This window comes from Balaenoptera ricei, chromosome 4, assembly GCF_028023285.1.
Source record: "Balaenoptera ricei isolate mBalRic1 chromosome 4, mBalRic1.hap2, whole genome shotgun sequence".
NCBI lineage: Eukaryota > Metazoa > Chordata > Mammalia > Artiodactyla > Balaenopteridae > Balaenoptera > Balaenoptera ricei.
The window spans coordinates 15,464,187-15,486,148 of NC_082642.1; the positions used below are offsets into that span (position 1 = coordinate 15,464,187).

The 21,962-nt window shown below is 39.6% G+C and overlaps 1 protein-coding gene across 4 annotated transcripts in view; it reads left to right on the top strand.

The window, feature by feature from the left end:
• GK5 (glycerol kinase 5) overlaps positions 1 to 21,962 on the top strand; it is a 76,462-nt gene that overhangs the window by 11,540 nt on the left and 42,960 nt on the right. The window lies entirely within an intron of this gene.

Here is a 21,962-nt window from a genome sequence, read left to right on the forward strand (position 1 = left end):
TGGTAAAGTTGCAGGATACAAAATTAATGCACAGAAATCTCTTGCATTCCTATACACTAATGATGAAAAACCTGAAAGAGAAATTAAGGAAACACTCACGTTTACAATTGCAACAAAAATAATAAAATACCTAGGAATAAACCTACCTAAGGAGAAAAAAGACCTGTATGCATAAAAATATAAGACACTGATGAAAGAAATGAAAGATGATACAAACAGATGGAGAGATATACCATGTTCTTGGATTGGAAGAATCAACATTGTGAAAATGACTCTACTACCCAAAGCAATCTACAGATTCAATGCAATCCCTATCAAACTACCACTGGCATTTCTCACAGAACTAGAGCAAAAAATTTCACAATTTGTATGGAAACACAAAAGACCCCAAATAGCCAAAGCAATCTTGAGAAAGAAAAACGGAGCTGGAGGAATAAGGCTCCCTGACTACAGACTATACCAGAAAGCTATAGTAATCAAGACAGTATGGTACTGGCACGAAAACAGAAATATAGATGAATGGAACAGGATAGAAAGCCCAGAGATAAACCCACGCACATATCGTCACCTTATTTTTGATAAAGGAGGCAAGAATATACAATGGAGAAAAGACAGCCTCTTCAATAAGTGGTGCTGGGAAAACTGGACAGCTACATGAAAAAGAATGAAATTAGAACACTCCCTAACACCATACACAAAAATGAACTCAAAATGGATTAAAGACCTAAATGTAAGGCCAGACACTATCAAACTCTTAGAGGAAAACATAGGCAAAACACTCTATGACATAAATCACAGCAAGATCCTTTTTGACCCACCTCCTAGAGAAATGGAAATAAAAGCAAAAATAAACAAATGGGATCTAATGAAACTTAAAAGCTTTTGCACAGCAAAGGAAACTATAAACAAGGCGAAAAGACCTTCAGAATGGGAGAAAATTAATCTCCAAAATTTACAAGCAGCTCATGCAGGTAAATATCAAAAAAAACAGACAACCCAATCCAAAAATGGGCAGAAGACCTAAATAGACATTTCTCCAAAGATGTACAGATTGCCAACAAACACATGAAAGGATGCTCAACATCACTAATCTTTACAGAAACGCAAATCAAAACTACAATGAGGTATCACCTCACACCAGTCAGAATGGCTATCATAAAAAACCTACAAACAGTAAATGCTGGAGAGGGTGTGGAGAAAAGGGAACCCTCTGGCACTATTGGTGGGAATGTAAATTGATACAGCCACTATGGAGAACACTATGGAGGTTCCTGAAAAAACTAAAAATAGAACTACCATACGACCCAGCAATCCCACTACTGGGCATATACCCTGAGAAAACCATAATACAAAAAGAGTCATGTACCACAATGTTCATTGCAGCTCTACTTACAATAGGCAGGACATGGAAGCCACCTAAGTGTCCATCGACAGATGAATGGATAAAGAAGATGTGGCACATATATACAATGGAATATTCTTTTCAGCCATGAAAAGAAATGAATTGAGTTATTTGTAGTGAGGTGGATGGATGTAGAGTCTGTCATACAGAGTGAAGTAAGTCAAAAAGGGAAAAACAAATACTGTATGCTACCACATATATATGGAATCAAAAAAAGAAAAGGTCTGAAGAACCTAGGGGCAGGACAGGAATAAAGACACAGACATGGAGAATGGACTTGAGGACATGGGGAGGGGGAAGGGTAAGCTGGGACCAAGTGGGAGAGTGGCATGGACTTATATATACTACCAAATGTAAAATAGATAACTAGTGGGAAGCAGCCGCATAGCACAGGGAGATCAGCTCAGTACTTTGTGACCACCCAGAAGGGTGGGATAGGGAGGATGGGAGGGAGATGCAAGAGGGAGGAGATATGGGTATATATGTATATGTATAGATGATTCACTTTGTTATAAAGCAGAAACTAACACACCATTGTAAAACAATTATACTCCAATGAAGATGTTAAAAAATAAAATGCTTGCTGCATGTCAGCTGGGCCTAACTTATATAAAGTAATAGTAATAAAAAGACTGTTGCTTTCATTAAAATTCAAATAAGCACGGATTGAAGATCTGAAAAATTAGTTTATACTTAAAAAGATTCAGGAGAACCTGACAAATTTCAGAAACACAAGACTATATAATGTGATTTATATTTTCAGTCTACTCCAAATTTAATACTGAAGTACCTACAGCATATGAGGTATGTGTGGATTAAACACAATAATAATACCATAATGGCTACCATATAGTGATTACCTGTGATACTTCCTTCAGGTTCCAGTATCCTTACAACAAACCTGTTATTTAGTTGTTAAGTGTATTTTTACAGAGAAAAACTGAGGCTCAGAGAAATAAATAAGTTATTCAAGGTCACTCAGTTAATAAATCAAGGCAAGATTCCAAATTATGTTTTTGATCCCAAAGAATATGCTCTTTCCACTACCCCCATATTGCCTTCAACAGGTGTTTCTTGTCTTAAAAACAATAACAACAGAAATGCTGTAAAATGTTCCTCTGTTACAAAGCCCTAGATTCCAAAGGGCACCTTGAGCTTGGGGCAGTGGGGAAGAAAAGTGGTGGATGTAGGGGATAAGGGTAAATCTAAGAAGTATAATCAGGGTGAATTCATGTGGACTTGGCCTTTAATTCAGTTTGAGGAAAGAGGAAGAAGTTTATATTTTCCAGTAGTTGACTGGGTGGGATCAAGATGGTGGAGTAGGTAGACCCTGAGCTCACCTCCCCCCACAAACACATCAAATAAAATTTGAGCTCACCTCCCCCCACAAACACATCAAAACTACAATGACATATAGAGCAGCTCTCTCTGAGAACAGCCTGAAGACTAGCAGAATGGCTCTTCTACAACCAAGGTTATTAAGGAAAGTGGAGTCTGGTAGGAAGGAAGGAGAAGTGATCTAATCGGGACCCACACCCCTAGTGGGTGGCCCAGAAGAGGAGGGGATATCACAGGCTTGGGCATCCTCCCTAAGGATCAAGGGGTTTGAGCCCCATATTGGGCGTCCTAGCCCTGAGGTCAAGCACAAGGAAGATAAGCCTGCTTGGTTTGAAAACCAGGGGGGCTTATCATAGAGCCATAGAAACTGAGACTGCAGTTTTGAAGAGCATACACAGACTCGCCTGCTCCCAGTCCCAGTGCAGAAGCAGCAGATTGAAAACACCTCATGCTCTGTCTGTCCTGCCAGGAGTGCCCCAGCACGCCTCCCAGCCCGAACTGGGCTCCTGCTCCAGCCCCACCTGCTCTAGTGCTGTGTCCAACCAAGGCAGTAACAACCATTGCACCAGGGAGAAGCTGAGCTAGCTCACATTTGCAGCTCCAGCCCCTCGGGCCCCAGCCCTGCCTCTGACCAAAGTGGAGACCGCCATCACACTGGGGAGAAGTGGCACTAGCTCAGATTTGCAACTCCAGCCCCTTTGGCTCTGGGCCTGCTCTAAGCCTGGGAGAAGCCCCAGCTCACACCTGGCTCCAGTTCTAACTCTTCCTACTCCAGCCCCATGCCCTGCTAAGGTGGCAGCTGCCAGTGCACCCCAGGTGAAGACATGGTTAGTGCTCACTTCAGGTCCAGCTCTCCCACCAAAACCACTGGGCACATGCAGACTGCATGGGGATGCTCCCACACAAGGACATGCCTTTAAGACTGGGATAGGTAACTGTTTCACCTAATTTCATAGAGACAAAAAGAGAAAGTCAAACAAAGTGAGAAGACAAATGACTATGTTCCAAACAAAAGAATAAGTAGAAACCCCAGAAAAAAAAAAACCCTAAAGAAACAGAGATAAGTAATTTACTTGATAAAGAGCTTAAAGCAATAGTAATAACAATGCTCATCGAACTCGGGAAAAGAATAGAGGAACACAGTAAGAACTTTAACAAAGAACTAGAAAATATGAAGAAGAACCAATCAGAGCTGAAGAATACAATAATTGAAATGAAAAATTCACTAGAAGGAATTACCAGCAGATTAGGTAATACGGAGGAATGCATAAGTGACCTGGAAGACAAAATAGTGGAAATCACACAATCAGAACAGCAAAAAGAAAAAAAAAATTTTTTAAGTATAGTTTAAGGGATCTGTAGGATAACATCAAGCATACTAACATTCACATTATAGGGGTCCCAGAGGGAGACGAGAGAAAGGGGCAGAAAACATTTTTGATGAGATTATGGCTGAACCCTAACCTGAAGAAGGAAACAGATACCCAGGTCCAGAAGCACAGAGAGTCCCAAACAAGATGAACCCAAACAGACCCACGTGAAGACATATCATAATTGAAATGACAAACGTTAAAGAGAGAATTCTAAAGGCAGTAAGAGAAAAACAAAGAGTCACATACAAAGGAACTCCCATAAGGCTACCAGCTGATTTTTCAGCAGAAACTTTGCAGGCCAAAAGGGAGTGGCACAATATACTTAAAGTGCTGAAAGGGAAAAACCTACAACCTAGGATACTCTACCCAACAAAGTCAAAGTGTTTCCCAGACAAGCAAAAACTAAGAGTTCATCACTACTAAACTGGCCTTACAAGAAATGTTAAAGGGTCTTCTTTAAGTGAAAAAGAAAGGCCTATAACAAGAAATAAGAAAATATTTGAAGGAAAAAATCTCACTGGTATATGTAAATGTATTGTAAAGGCAGTTGATCAACCACTTAAGTAAGGTACTATGAAGGTTAAAAGACAAAATTGTAAAATCAACCATTAATCAACTACAACTACAATAAACAGTTAAGGGATATTCATAAAAATGTAAACTATGATACCAAAACATAAAATGTTGGGGGGGGCTTAGTAAAAAAAAGTAGAGCTTTTAGAATGTGTTTGAACTTAAATGACTATCATTCTAAAACAAGTAGATATATTTATAGATATGAACCTCATGGTAACTGCAAATCAAAAACCTACAGTAGATACACAAAAAGCAAAGAGAAAGGAACCGAAACATAATATTTAAAAAGTTATCAAACCCAAAGAGAAGAGATTAAAAGAAGAAAAGAACAAAGAAATACAAAAACAACCAGAAAACAAGTAACAAAATGGCAATAGATACATACTTATTAATCATCACTTCTAATGTAAATAGACTAAATGCTCCAATCAAAAGACACAGGGTAGGTAGCTGATTAGATTAAAAAACCAAGATCCATGTATATGCTGCCTACAAGAGACTCACTTCAGAGCTAAAGACACACCCATTGATAGTGGAGGGATTAAAAAAGATATTTCAGGGCTTCCCTGGTGACGCAGTGGTTGAGAATCTGCCTGCCGATGCAGGGGACACGGGTTCGAGCCCTGGTCCAGGAAGATCCCACATGCCACGGAGCAACTGGCCCCATGAGCCACAACTACTGAGCCTGCGCGTCTGGAGCCTGTGCTCCGCAACAAGAGAGGCCGCGATAGTGAGAGGCCCGTGCACCGCGATGAAGAGTGGCCCCCGCTTGCCGCAACTAGAGAAAGCCCTCACACAGAAACGAAGACCCAACACAGCCAAAAATAAAAAAATAAATAAATAAATAAAGATATTTCATGCAAATGGAAATGAAAAGCTGGGGTAGCAGTACTCATATCAGACAAAATAGACTTTAAAACAAAATCTATAACAAAAGACAATTTAGGACATTAAATAATGATAAAGAGGTCAATCCAAGAAGAGGATATTAGACTTGTTAACATATATGCACCCAATACAGGAGCGCCTAAGTATATAAAGTAAATATTAACAGACATAAAGGAAGAAATTGACAGTAATACAATAATAATAGGGGATTTTAATACCCCAATCACATTAATGAATAGATCATCCAGACAGAAAATCAATAAGGACACATTGGCTTTAAATGACGTTTTAGACCAGATGGACTTAATTGATATCTGTAGACTATTACATTCTAAACCAGCAAAATACACATTCTTCTCAAGTGCACATGGAACATTCTCCAGGATAGATCACATGCTACGCCACAAAAGAAGTCTCAGTAAATTTACGAAGATTGAAATTAAATCCAGCATCTTTTCTGACCACAGCAGTGTGAAACTAGAAATCAATAGCAAGAAGAAAACTGGTAAAAACACAAACAAGTGGAGACTGAAAACATACTATAAAAAAGCCATTGGGTCAACAAAGAAATTAAAGAAGAAGTCAAAAAATACCTTGGGATGAATGAAAATAGAAACACAACGTCCAAAATCTATGGGACACAACAAAAACAATTCTAAGAGGGCAGTTTATAATAATAGAAGCCTACCTCAAGAAAAAAGAAAAATCTCAAATTAACAACCTAACTTTCCCTCTAAGGGAATTAGAAAAAGAAGAACAAGCAAAGTCCAAAGTCAGTAGAAGGAAAAAACTAATAAAGATCAGAGTGGAAATAAAATAGAGACCAAAAAACAATAGAAAAGATAAATGAAACTAAGAGCTGTTTTTTTGAAAAGATAAACAAAATTGATAAACTTTAGCCAGACTCATTAAGAAAAAGAGAGAGTGCTCAAGTTTAAAACATAAGAAATGAAAGAGAAGTTACAACTGATAGAAGTTACAACTGATATCACAGAAATACAATCATAAGAGAATAATGCAAACAGTAATATGCTAACAAATTGGACAACTTAGAATAAGTGGATAAATTCCGAGAAACATACAGTTTTCCAAGACTGAATCAGGAAGAAACAGAAAATCTGAATAGATTGATTATTAGTATTGAAATGGAATCAGTAATCAAAAGACTCCCAACACACAAAAGTCTGGGACTAGATGACTTCACAGGGGAATTCTACCAAACATTTAAAGAAAAGTTAATATGTATGCTTCTCAAACTGTTTCAAAAAATTAAAGAGGTGGACTTCCCTGGTGGTGCAGTGGTTAAGAATCCGCCTGCCAATGCAGGGGACATGGTTTTAGCCCTGGTCCAGGAAGATCCCACATGCCATGGAGCAACTAAGCCTGTGCACCACAACTACTGAGCCTGCGTCTAGAGCCCGCGAGCCACAACTACTGAGCCTGTGTGCCACAACTACTGAAGCCCGCACACCTAGACCCTGTGCTCCACAACAAAAGAAGCCACCGCAATGAAAAGCCCGTGCACCGTAACAAAGTGTAGCCCCTGCTCGCTGCAACTAGAGAAAGCCTGCGTGCAGCGATGAAGACCCAATGCAGCCATAAATAAATGAATAAACAAGCAGACAAACAAATAAATAAATAAATAAAAGAGGAGAGAACTCTTCCCACCTCATTCTATGAGGCCAGCATTACCCTCATACCAAAATCAGATAAAGATACTACAAAAAAATATACAGGCCCATATCGCTGATGAAATAGATGCAAGAATCCTCAACAAAATATTAGCAAACCAAATTCAATAATATGTAAAAAGGATCATACATCATGATCAAGGGGGATTTATTCCCGGGATGTGAGGATGGTTCAATATCTGCAAATCAATCAATTAACATGATACACCACATTAACATAACCAAGGATAAAAATCACATGATCATCTCAATAGATGCAGAAAAAGCATTTGGCAAAATTCAATATCCATTCGTGATAAAAACTGTCAACAAAGTTGGTACAGAAGGAACAAACCTCAACATAATAAAGGCCATCTGACAAACCCACAGCTGGCATCATACTCAGTGGTGAAAAGCTGGAAGTATTTCCTTTAAGATCAGGGACAAGATGAGGATGCCCACTCTTCCCACTTCTATTTAATATAGTATTGGAAGTCCTAGCCACGGCAATCAGACAAGAAAAAGAAATAAAAGACATTCAAATTGAAAGGGAAGAAGTAAAACTACCACTGTTTGCAGATGACATGATACTATATAAGGAAAACCTTTGACTCCACCAAAAAAACTGCTAGAATAAACGAATTCAGTAAAGTTGCAGGATACAAGATTAATATAAAGAAATTTGTTGCATTTCTGTACACTAATAACAAAAGAAATGACTCCCATTTATAAATCAAAAAGAATAAAATATCTAGGAATAAATTTAATGAAGGTGGTGAAAGACACATACTCTGAAACCTATAAGACATAGATGAAGGAAATTGAAGAGGATAGAAATAAATGGAAATATACCCCATGTTCATGGGTTAGGAGAATTAGCATTATTAAAATATCCATACTACCCAAAGCAATCTACAGATCTAATGCAATACCTATCAAAATATCCATGACATTTTTCACAGAACTAGAACAAATAATCCTAAAATTTGTATGGAACCACAAAAGACCCTGAACAGTAAAGCAGTCTTGAGAAAAAAGAACAAGGTTGGAGGTATCTCTGCTCTCTGACTTCAGACTATACTACAGAGCTAAGGTAATGAAAACAGTGTGGTATCAGCACAAAAACAGATACATAGATCAATAGAACACAATAGAGAGCCCAGAAATAAACCCATGCACACATGGTCAATTAATCTATGGCAAAGGAGGCAAGAATATATAATTTTTAAAAAAGACTCTTCAATAAGTGGTATTGGGAAAACTGGACCAGCTACACATAAAAGAATGAAATTAGAACATTTTCTCACACTATTTACAAAAATAAACTCAAGATGAATTAAAGACCTAAATGTAAGACCTGAAATCATAAAACTAGAAGAAAACATAGGTACTACACTTTTTGACATTGGTCATAGCTATATTTCTTTGGCTTTATCTCCTTAGGCAAGGGGAATAAAAGCAAAAATAAACAAATGGGACATAATCAAACTGAAAAACTCTTGTACAACAAAGGAAACCATCAACAAAACAAAAAGGGAACCTACCAAATGGAAGAAGGTATTTGCAAATGATACATCTGGTAAGGGTTTACTATCCAAAATATATAAAGAACTCATACAACTCAATATGACAAAAAAAATAGCCAACCCAATTTTAAAAGGGCAGAGAATCTGAACAGACAGTTTTCCAAAGAAATACAGATGGCCAAAAGGCACATGAAAAGATGCTCAACATCACTTATCATCAGGGAAATACATTTCAGAACCACAATGAGATATCACCTCATACCTATTAGAATGGCTGTTATCAAAAAGAAAAAAATAAGAAATGTTGGCAAGGATGTGGAGAAAAGGGAACCCTTGTGCACTGTTGGTGGGAATGTAAATTGGTGCAGCCACTATGGAAATCAGTATGGAAGTTCCTCAAGAAATTAAAAATAGAACTACCATATGATTTAGCCATTCCACTCCTGGGTATTTATCTGATGAAAACACTAATTTGAAAAGATATGTTCACCTCAGTGTTTATAGCAGCATTATTTACAGTGGCCAAGACATGGAAGCAACCTAAGTGTCCATCGAAGGATGGACATCCATCCTTCGATGGACATCCATAGAAGGATAAAGAAGATGTGTTATATATATAGAAACATAGGACTATATATATGTGTGTGTATATATATATATATTTATATATAGGACTATTACTCAGCCATAAAAAAGGATGAAATTTTGCCATTTGCAACAACATGGATGGACTTGGAGGGTATTATGCTTGGTGAAATAAGTCAGGCAGAGAAAGACAAATACTGCGTTTCACTTAATATGCAGAACAAATGAAACATATACAAACAAATGAACAAATATAACAAAACAGAAACAGGCTTACTGATACTGAGAACAAACTAGTGGTTACCAGAGGGGAGAGGTGTCAGGGTTGGGCCAAGATAGGTGAAGGAGATGAAGAGCTACAAAATACCAGGTGTAAAATAAATAGGTTTCAAGGATGTTATGTACAGCACAGGGGATATAGACAATATTTTATCATATCTTTCTATGGCGTATATTTTATAAAAATATTGAATTACTATGTTGTACACCTAAAGCTAATATAATATTGTAAGTCAACTATACTTCAGTTAAAAAAAAATTAGTTTAATTTAAAAAATAACTTACCACTATTTCTGGTCTTGATGTTTGGGAGGACGTGAAAGAAATTACAGAGAATATAAGAGGAGGAATGAGTTAGGTGATGATGAGGGTGGATAGAAGGAAACATGATGAAGTGTGTGGTTTGGGACATGTGAATGTGGAGATATCCCACAGGTTTAGACAGGCATGACTCGTTTCCTCCAGAGAGGTACTCTTCCTTTTTCTCGTTTTGTTTTGTTTTGTTGTGGTGGGTTTTTTTTTTTGCTGCACCATGGGACATATGGGATCTTAGTTCCCCAACCAGGGATGGAACCCACGCCCCGTGCATTGGAAGCACAGAGTCTTAACAACTGGACCACCAGGGAAGTCCCTAGGTACTCTTTTTTTTTTTTTCAGCTGCGTTGGGTCTTTGTTGCTGTGCACAGGCTTTCTCTAGTTGTGGCGAGGGGGGGCTGCTCTTTGTTGTGGTGCGCGGGCTTCTCATTGCAGTGGCTTTTCTTTTGTGGAGCTCAGGCTCTAGGCATGTGGACTTCGGTAGTTGCAGCATGCAGGCTCAGTAGTTGCGGCACGTGGGCTCAGTAGTTGTGGTGTATGGGCTCAGTTGGTGTGGGATCTTCCCAGACCAGGGATCGAACCCGTGTCCCCTGCATAGGCAGGCGGATTCTTAACTACTGTCCCCACCAGGGAAGTCCTTGTGCTCATTGCTGAGAGAAAAAGAGAGACAGATTTGACCCTATGGAACAACCTATTGTTCATCCAGCCCCAGCCAGCGCCTCCTCTTCCCAGCTCATTGTTTTTTCCTCCAGTGTCCATGGTGCATTCTGTCATCATGGCCATAGAAACTTTGTTTTCCTTAGAATTGCTGTTAGGAAGTCTAAAACTTTGAACTTTCTTCTTATTTTTCTCCTCATTCCCCACCCCCACCCCTCAGATGCCAGGAAACTCTTTTTGTTTGTTTGTTTTTATTTCTGTTACTCTAGGAGGTGGGTCAAAAAGATCTTGCTGTGATTTATGTCAAAGAGTGTTCTTCCTATGTTTTCCTCTAAGAGTTTTATAGTGTCTGGTCTTACATTTATGTCTTTAATCCATTTTCAGTTTATTTTTGTGTATGGTGTTAGGGAGCGTTCTAATTTCATTCTTTTACATGTACCTGTCCAGTTTTCCCAGCACCACTTATTGAAGAAACCCTTTTCTCTATTGTATATCCTTGCCTCCTTTGTCGTAGATTAGTTGACCATAGATGCCTGGGTTTATCTCTGGACTTTTTATCCTGTTCCTTTGATCTATATATGTGGTTTTGTGCCAGTACCGTATTGTCTTGATTACTGTAGCTTTGTAGTATGATCTGAAGTCAGCGAGTCTGACTCCTCCAAGTCCATTTTTTTCCCTCAAGATTGCTTTGGCTATTCAGGGTCTTTTGTGTCTTCATACAAATTTTAAGATTTTTTTGTTCTAGTTCTGTAAAAAATGCCATTGGTAATTTGATAGGGATTGCACTGATTCTGTAGATTGCTTTGGGTAATATAGTCATTTTCACAATACTGATTCTTCCAATCAAAGAACATGGTATATCTCTCCATCTGTTTGTGTCATCTTTGATTTCTTTCATCAGTGTCTTATAATTTTCTGAGTACAGATCTTTTACCTCCTTAGGTAGGTTTATTCCTAGGTATTTTATTCTTTTTGTTGCAGTGGTGAATGGGATTGTTTCCTTAATTTCTCTTTCTGATCTTTCATTGTTAGTGTATAGGAATGCAAGAGATTTGTGTGCATTAATTTTGTATCCTGCAACTTTAGCAACTTCATTGATTAGCTCTAGTAGTTTTCTGGTGGCATCTTTAGGATTTTCTATGTATAGTATCATGTCATCCGCAAACAGTGACAGTTTTACCTCTTTTTCAATTTGTGTTCCTTTTATTTCTTTTTCTTCTCTGATTGCCATGGCTAGGACTTCCAAAACTATGTTGAATGATAGTGGCGAGAGTGGACATCCTTGTCTTGTTCCTGATCTTAGAGGAGATGCTTTCAGTTTTTCACCATTGAGAATGATGTTTGCTGTGGGTTTGTCGTATATGGCCATTTTTTGAGGTAGGTTCCCTCTATGCCCACTTTCTGGAGAGTTTTTATCATAAATGGGTGTTGAATTTTGTCAAAAGCTTTTCGGCATGTATTGAGATGATCATATGGTTTTTATTCTTCAGTTTGTTAATGTGGTGTATCACATTGATTGATTTGCGTATATTGAAGAATCCTTGCATCCCTGGGATAAATCCCAGTTGATCATGGTGTATGATACTTTTAATGTATTGTTGGATTCTGTTTGCTAGTATTTTGTTGAGGATTTTTGCATCTATATTCATGAGTGGTATTGGTCTGTAATTTTCTTTTTTTGTAGTATCTTTGTCTGGTTTTGGTATCAGGGTGATGGTGACCTCATAGAATGAGTTTGGGAGTGTTCCTTCCTCTGCAATTTTTTGGAAGAGTTTGAGAAGGATAGGTGTTAGCTCTTTTCTAAATGTTTGATAGAATTCGCCTGTGAAGCCATCTGGTCCTGGACTTTTGTTTGTTGGAAGACTTTTAATCACAGTTTCAATTTCATTACTTGTGATTGGTCTGTTCATATTTTCTATTTCTTCCTGGTTCAGTCTTGGAAGGTTATACCTTTGTAAGAATTTGTCCATTTCTTCCAGGTTTTCCATTTTATTGGCATAGAGTTGCTTGTAGTAGTCTCTTAGGATGTATTTCTGTGGTGTCTGTTGTTACTTCTTTTTCATTTCCAATTTTATTGATTTTAGTCCTCTCTCTCTTTTTCTTGATGAGTCTGGCTAAAGGTTTACCAATTTTGTTTGTCTTCTCAAAGAATCAGCTTTTAGTTTTATTGATCTTTGCTATTGTTTTCTTTGTTTCTATTTCATTTATTTCTGCTCTAATCTTGATGATTTCTTTCCCTCTACTAACTTTGGGTTTTGTTTGTTCTTCATTCTCTAGTTCCTTTAGGTGTAAGGTTAGATTCTTTATTTGAGATTTTTCTTGTTTCTTGAGGTGGGATTGTATTGCTATAAACTTCCCTCTTAAAACTGCTTTTGCTGCACCCCATAGGTTTTGGATCATTGTGTTTTTGTTGTCATTTGTCTCTAGGTATTTTTTGATTTCCTCTTTGATTTCTTCAGTGGTCTCTTGGTTCTTTAGTAATGTATTGTTTAGCCTCCATGTGTTTGTGTTTTTTACGTTTTTTCCCCCTGTAATTGATTTCCAATCTCATAGCGTTGTGGTCGGAAAAGATGCTTGATATGATTTCAGTTTTCTTAAATTTACCGAGGCTTGATTTGTGATCCAAGATGTGATCTTTCCTGGAGAATGTTCCGTGTGCACTTGAGAAGAAAATGTAATCTGCTGTTTTCGGATGGAATGTCCTAGAAATATCAATTAAATCTATCTGGTCTATTGTATCATTTAAAGCTTGTGTTTCCTTTTTAATTTTCTATCTGAATGATCTGTCGATTGGTGTAAGTGAGGTGTTAAAATCCCCCACTATTTTTGTGTTGCTGTCGATTTCCCTTTTATAGCTGTTAGCATTTGCCGTATGTATTGAGGTGCTCCTATGTTGGGTCCATATATATTTATAATTGTTATATCTTTTTCTTGGATTGATCCCTTGATCATTATGTAGTGGCCTTCCTTCTATCTCGTAATATTCTTTATTTTAAAGTCTATTTTATCTGATATGAGTATTGCTACTCCAGCTTTCTTTTGATTTCCATTTGCATGGAATATCTTTCTCCATCCCCTCACTTTCAGTCTGTATGTGTCCCTAGGTCTGAAGTGGGTGTCTTGTAGACAGCATATATATGGGTCTTGTTTTTGTATCCATTCAGCTAGCCTGTTTCTTTTGGTTGGAGCATTTAATCCATTCACGTTTAAGGTAATTATCGATATGTATGTTCCTATTACCATTTTCTTAATTTTGGGGGGTTTGTTTTTGTAGGTCCTTTTCTTCTCTTGTTTTCCCACTTAGAGAAGTTCCTTTAACATTTGTTGTAGAGCTGGTTTGGTGGTGCTGAATTCTCTTAGCTTTTGCTTGTCTGTAAAGCTTTTGATTTCTCCATCGAATCTGAATGGGATCCTTGGTGGGTAGAGTAATCTTGGTTGTAGGTTCTTCCCTTTCATCACTTTAAGTATATCATGCCACTCCCTTCTGGCTTGTAGAGTTTCTGCTGAGAAATCAGCTGTTAACTTATGGGAGTTCCCTTGTATGTTATTTTTCATTTTTCCCTTGCTGCTTTCAATAATTTTTCTTTGTCTGTAATTTTTACCAGTTTGATTACTATGTGTCTCGGCGTGTTTCTCCTTGGGTTTATCCTGTATGGGACTCGCTGCGCTTCCTGGACTTGGGTGGCTATTTCCTTTCTCATGTTAGGGAAGTTTTTGACTATAATCTCTTCAAATATTTTCTCTGGTCCTTTCTCTCTCTCTTCTCCTTCTGGAACCCCTATAATGCAAATGTTGTTGCGTTTAATGTTGACCCAGAGGTCTCTTAGGCTGTCTTCATTTCTTTTCATTCTTTTTTCTTTATTCTGTTTCGCAGCAGTGAATTCCACCATTCTGTCTTCCAGGTCACTTATCCGTTCTTCTACCTGAGTTATTCTGCTATTGATTCCTTCTAGTGTATTTTTCATTTCAGTTTTTGTATTGTTCATCTCTGTTTGTTTGTTCTTTAATTCTTCTAGGTGTTTGTTCTTTACTTCTTCTAGGTCTTTGTTAAACATTTTTTGCATCTTCTCGACCTTTACCTCCATTCTTTTTCCGAGGTCCTGGATCATCTTCACTATCATTATTCTGAATTCTTTTTCTGGAAGGTTGCCTATCTCCACTTCATTTAGTTGTTTTTCTGGGGTTTTATCTTGATCTGGTACATAGTCCTCTGCCTTTTCATTTTGTCTGTCTTTCTGTGAATGTTGTTTTTGTTCCACAGGCTGCAGGATTGTAGTCTGGTGGAAAAGGCTGTCTAAGAGCCTTGTGCAAGCTTCCTGATGGGAGAGACTGGTGGTGGGTAGAGCTGGGTGTTGCTCTGGTGGGCAGAGCTCAGTAAAACTTTAATCTGCTGTCTGCTGATGGATGGGGCTGAGTTCCCTCCCTGTTGGTTGTTTGGCCTGAGGTGACCCAGCACTGGAGCCTACAGGCTCTTTGGAGGGGCTAATGGCGGACTCTGGGAGGGCTCATGCCAGGAAGTACTTCCCAGAACTTCTGCTGCCAGTGTCCTTGTCCCCACGGTGAGCCACAGCCACCCCCCACCTCTGCAGGAGACCCTCCACCACCAGCAGGTAGGTGTGGTTCAGTCTCCTATGGGGTCACTGCTCCTTCCCCTGGTCCCAGTGCTCTCACTACTTTGTGTGTGCCCTCCAAGAGTGGAGTCTCTGTTTTCCCCAGTCCTGTCAAAGTCCTGCAGTCAAATCCCACTAGCCTTCAAAGTCTGATTCTCTGGGAATTCCTTCTCCCATTGCTGGACCCCCAGGTTGGGAAGCCTGACGTGGGACTCAGAACCTTTACTCCAGTGGGTGAACTCCTGTGGTATAATTGTTCTCCAGTTTGTGAGTCACCCACCCAGTGGTTATGGGATTTGATATTATGGGGATTGCGCCCCTTATACCATTTCATTGTGGCTTCTCCTTTTTCTTTGGATGTGGGGTATCTTTTTTAGTGAGTTCCAGTGTCTTCCTGTCGATGATTGTTCAGCAGTTAGTTGTGATTCCGGTGCTCTCGCAAGAGGGAGTGAGCACATGTCCTTCTACTCTGCCATCTTCTGCCTATTCACCGAAACTCTTTTTTTTTTTTTATTAACTTTTTTCAGTCATGAGTTTTCTTCAAATGCTTCAGGTTAAAATTTTTTTCAACATATTTGATCAGTGGTTGTGTTTAGCCTGTTTTCTAAAACAACTGTAAATGATAACTCCTCCATTTTCGTTGTTTCAAATTCACTTTGTTCTAAAAAAAAATCTTGAGTTGTTTTATTTCTTCTGTCACTGTGTCTCTCAGGGAGGCTTCTGCCAACTAACCTCAGATCAGGGTGTGTGCCAATTAGTAATATAAACCATGAGTCCCTGCATGGGGATACACTTGGTAACTGTTTGAGGGCTCATCGCGAGTAAGGCATTGTGCTAGTTGCTGAATTGAATATAAAGATGCATCAGAACAGCAGCCCTCCAGGAATTTACAGTCTCATAATGCAAGTATCTAAATTAGTCTGCATTCACTCAGCACCAAATATAACTTTTACTGTGGCACTTGCTACTTGTGTTAATGGTTCTTAGCAATTATTTATGGCACAAAATAGATTAAGAGCCACAGAATGGTACACTGTGTTAGAGAGGTTTAAGACAGTTCATTTACAATACTGCATTCTTGTTTTCCCTCTCTTTCTCCTTTTACTGTTGATAGAGCTAAAACAAACGTAAGTCACTGCAAGTGAATGTTGAAACATGTGCCATTACTTGAGATCAGCATTATATATCGTCTTCTACCATGTTATGAGTTAATGATGCCACATTCACTTTGTGATCTTCTCCCCTCTTTGTTCTTCAGCTACACCAGCCTTTAACACATCATGCCCCATCCTGCCTTAGCACCTTTGGACATATAATACATTTTGTTGGGAATGTTCACCCTCCTTGTTTGTTCCTACTTATCCTTCGGAGCTCAGTTCTGTTGTCACTTTTCAAAGAAGGCTTTCCTGACCTCCCAGACTAGGCAGAGTCTCCCCGTTAAGACACTCATGGTACCCTTTATTTCTCCTTCATAGGACTTATTCCTTTTGTAAGTAAGCAATTGAGTAATTGATTATTTGTTTGACTTCCCTGGTAGAAAATATATTCATAAGGGCAACGATGCCATGTCTCTGTTCACAGCTGTATCCCCAGCTTCTGGCAGAAATTGCTGTATAAATATTTGATGAACCAGTGAAAAAATCAGATTTAAGTGTGTAAGTAGATGCTGTTGTAGAATGGCTCCAAATAATCATATATCAATAGATTTCATTTCTGACAAACCCAATCTGATAGTTCTCATTAGCAGAGCAGCGTTTATTCATTTATCAAATACCTCTTTCATATCTGGGCTAGGTGGTGAGAATCTGAAAGTGAATTCACTGTTCCCTCAGGAGGCTCACAGTCTAGTGTTAGATCCAGACGTGTACATAGTGAGGGTGCAGCTGACAGATGTCTGCTCTGCAGGACTGCTTTATACCTTAATGAGGGGAGCCGTAGTGGGTGACTGAATAGCCTAGAAGTGGGAGTTAGGGAACGTTTCACAGAGCCAAGTCTCGAAGGATGAGTAGGAGTTCCCTTAGTGGGGAGAGCAAATCACTGGCAGAGGCGGAAGATGCAAGAACATGGTGCGTCTGAAGCATCTAAAGGACTCTGGAGGGAATTCCCTGGCAGCCCAGTGGTTAGGACTCCACACTTTCACTGCTGAGGGCGCGGTTCATCGGGAAACTAAGATCCTGCAAGCTGTGCAGTGCAGCCAAAAAAAAAATAAATAAACAAGATAAAGGGCTCTGGAATTCAAGCAGTGACATCGGGAAGGCACCACACCCAAGTGCTCTGACTCCTTCCTGACTCTAACCTCCCCTCTGACCAACCCTCCTCCTATTCTCTGTGCTGCATCCACCCCGCGGCCTGCTTCTTGAGCACTCCCCACCGATTCCTGCCTTCAAGCTTTGTGCCTGCTGTTCCCCCTGCCTGGAGCTCTGTTACCCGAGATCTTCCCTTTCTCATCATTTGGAACTCACCTCAAAGAGCACTTCTTCTAAGGGACCTTCCCTGACCATTTTATTTACCTGTAACATTACCATTTTATTTTCTTCATATCACTCATCACTAAAATTTTTCAAATCTAAAATCACTTCATGTCTAAAATTTTTATTTACTTATTTACACATTTTTAGAATTACATCTCTCCCATAGAAGTAAGAAGTTCCATGAGTGTTGGGACTTTCGTCTGCCCTGTCCTCATGGCGTCCTTCACACTGAGAACAGTACCTGGCACATAGTAGGCCATCAAGGCTTTGATTGCGATGAACCTGGAGGGGAAGGCAGGGACCCAGACCAGAGAAGGCCATTGGTTGTGGTAAAGAGCTTACCCCTTATAAGCAGTGGGAAACTCAAAAGCTGTTAAGCAGGAGAGCAGTGTGACCAAATTTATATTTTAGAAAGAGTATTCTTAAAGCAGCATGGACAGTGGGTTTGAGGGAATGAGGCTGAAACTGGAAGTCTCTTTGAAAGCTATTGCTTATTCAGGTCTCTGATCTCATATCAAAAAGACACCTCAGGGACTTCCCTGGCGGTCCAGTGGTTAAGACTCCGCACTTCCAGTGCAGGGGGCGTGGGTTCAATCCCTGGTTGGGGAAACTAAGATCCTGCATGCCACGTGGCCAAAAAATAATAATAATAATAATAAAATAAAATACTTTAAAAAAATAAATGCTGTTAAAAAAAAAAAAACAACTCACCCCCAGTTACTCTATTCCTTTACCATGCCAATGTTTTCATAGCATTGTCATTGTATGAAATAATATTTTTTATTAACTCATTTGTTTCTCACCCCCCATTAGAATGTAAGCTCCAGGGACTTTAAGGGCTCTCTCTGAGGACTTAAGATGAACCCCTCCCCGCTTCTCCCTCCTGCACCCCCTGCCAAGTTTTTGGCTGAAGCCCCTGAAGGATACCACTGGCCTCAGGTGTGACACACTGGAGGAAGAGGAGCAGCAAGTTTGGTTAGACATGTTGCATTTGAGATGGTGTGGGCAGTCTTGGGAGGTATGAGGCAGGCCGCTGTCTATGTGTGAGGGGATGGAACTTAAGTGAGAGGCTGGCCCCAGAGATGAGGATTGGGAGGGTCTATAAGTGTGGGTCAAATTGCTCTCAATAGAGAGCAGCTAGTTGAAAAGAGAAGGGGACCACGGATGCAGCCCCCAGCAAATACCAGCATGTACCTGGCAGTCAAAGGAAGAAAAATCTGCAGAGCAAACCAGGAAGGTGTGCTTAGAAAGGCAGGAAGAGAAACAGTACAGCGATACCATGGAAACTTAGGAAAGTGACAGTTCTAGGAAGGAGGAAGTGATTGTCTGGAGCCAATACTGCAGAAAGGTCAAGTCAGATGGAAAAGGATCCTGTAAATCTGGGAATTAGAAATACATTGGTGGGAATTCCTTGGAGATCCAGTGGACTTGGCGCTTTCACTGCTGAGGGCGAGGGTTCAATCCCTGGTCGGGGAACTAAGATCCCGCAAGCCACTCGGCCAAAAAAAAAAAAAGCAATACTAAATAAATAAATAACTCCATTGATGACCGTAGTGAATGTAATTTTCATGAATGATTGGGAATCTAAATTGCATTTGAATTGTATGTAGTTGAGATAGTAGGAAGTGATACGGAAACCCTGAGAGGGCTTAGTTGGGTGGGGAGGCATCGTGGGTCAAAGATGGGGAGATTTAAGCAAGTTTAGAGAAGACAGTTGCAGGAATGTTTGCGAAATGAAGTGATAGAAGAGACAGGAAGGCATGGATAAAGAGAGTACAGGTGGAGGTGCCAGCCTTAGACTTGGAGAGGGAAAGCTTCTCCTCTGACCCGAGAGAGATGCACCATCGCTGTAGGTGTAGCTGGAGGAGTAGGGAGTTGAGGAAAGTCATTCCCTGTGTCCTTACTTCCCTTGAGAAACAGGAGGCAAGTGGTGGCCTAGGGCTTGAGAAATCTAGTGAAAAGTTAGATGTGCCATTGGTGGGGAATGGAGAGGAAACTAATTAGGGACAAGAGAGAGACTTTCATCATTTTAAGTGACTTTGAGAGAGCAGACGAGCTTGTATCCCATAGGTATGGTACCAATTCACAAGGCTATGGGACATTCCTCCAACTCCTCTCAATGGTTCTGACATTGAAAATGAATCCAGAAGAAAGTTAGATTAATCCCAGATTAGGTATTGAAAAGGTACATAGTTAACTTGTAAGTCAAGGGGTAGAGAGTGACATCACCAAAATAGTGGAGTAGGAAGCTATAGGGGTTGGTCCCTCCACCAAAGCAACTGTTGATTTGGAGAGTTTGGAATAAGCTCTTTCAGAACTCTGGAATCTGATCCGACCTTATAACAGCTAGGGGACTGCTGGATAAAGGTAGAGGCTGCTATCCTTGGGTAAGAGAGGACATGTGCAAACCAGCCACCAGCCTCCATTCTTCAGCCCTACTGCACATGTGGGGAAAGCGGCCCTCATTCCAGGAATGAGGGCTGAGAACTTTGTCCTACCGAAATGTGTGCCTATGTACTTTGGTAGATTTTGCAATGCCCTGCAGAATTGGCACAGATGCTTACCTAGGTTCTGGCCGTCTCAGCTGCAGTTGCTTCCTTTGGCAGCGTCTATTGGGAGATTTAAAGGGCCAGTATCTTTTGGGGGTTTGCGAGGCCACACGTTTTAGAAAATGTTTGTCAGATCACTAGCCGATCACAGAGAAAACATAACAGACGTTTCAGAAACTTCAGCGACCACACACCAACGAGGAATACATACTTTGCCCAAGTAGTTTGGAAAAGTCACAAACTGACAGCTCCAGCCCTCAGCCAGGAAGAACTGGCAATCCCTGAGGAGTGGGAAAACCAGATTTCTAGAGTTATTACACTTATTTTCACAGGAATAAAAGTTTTAAAAATCTCACTTACCTGAGTTAAGTAATTAGTCAACTTAAGGAATGTTTGAATTTATCTGTTAAAAACTGAAATTATACATTAAGGTATGATATTACACATTATAAAAACTGTATAAAACCATACAGTTCAGGATTCATGCCGTTCCTTAAAACCTTTTCATCTCCTTTAATTACTCTGTCTTTCCTGTAAACAGCACTTCCCAGTATTCAGCCTCACAAGTTATTAAAGCAAAGTGCATTTTTATGTCTTAATCTAACAAAAAGAAAAATCAGTGTGTGTGAGATTACGGCATATTTGTTTCACTCATGCATTACTCTCATATTCTATAATATATTCATGTTTGCTTTCATCTAAAATTAATGTCTCCAAATACTTATTAAGGAAAACTGTTGTTCCAAACACTGCCCATGCACCATCTGGAAGGGGCAGCCTAGCTGAGAAGGCATTTAACTGTGTGGTATTAAAAGTGTTAAAACAATCACTATGCAATATTGATTATAAGAGCAAATATTGCAGGTTTCATCACACTTGAGGAGCTGGAAAATTATCTTACTCTTTGACTCAGTAATCTCACACTTAGGAGCGAAGGAGATTTGGGGGAAATAACTCAACAGCAATGCCTCAAAACGTAACCTTTGGAAATAAGGTCATTGCAGATGTATTATTTAAATTAGGATGAGATCATAATGCAGGATGAGGTAGACTCCTCATCAAATATGACTGGTTTCCTCATATGAAGACTGCCATGTGAAGACAGACATAGGGAGAACACCATGTGAAGAAGGAAAGATTGCTGCAAACTACCAGATCCTCCCAGGCAAGGGAGGATCCCCTTACAGGTTTCAGAGGGAGGACGGCCCTGCTAACACCATGATTTTGGACTTCTAGCCTCCAGAACTGTGAGACAATACATTGCTATTGTTTTAGTCGCCCAATTTGTGACCTTTGTTATGGCAATCCAAGGAAACTAATACGGTGGTCACTGGGTTTTAAACCAGGGAGCCATGACCAGACAATAGGGAAAGAACAATCTTTTCAACAAATGATGCTGAGAAAACTGGGCATCCACTTGCAAAGGGAAGAAGTTGGACTCTTACCATACACCACATACAAAAATTAACTAAAAAAAATGGATCAAACACTAACTTTAAAAGAGAAAACTATAAAACTCTTAGAAGAAAACAGGAAATCTCCATTACTGTCGATTTAGCAATGACTTTTTTTTTTTTTTAATTTGTTAATTTACTTTATTTTTGGCTGCATCGGGTCTTCATTGCTGCCCTGTGGGCTTTCTCTAGTTGCAGCGAGCGGGGGCTACTCTTCGTTGCAGTGCATGGGCTTCTCATTGCCGTGGCTTCTCGTTGCAGAACACAGG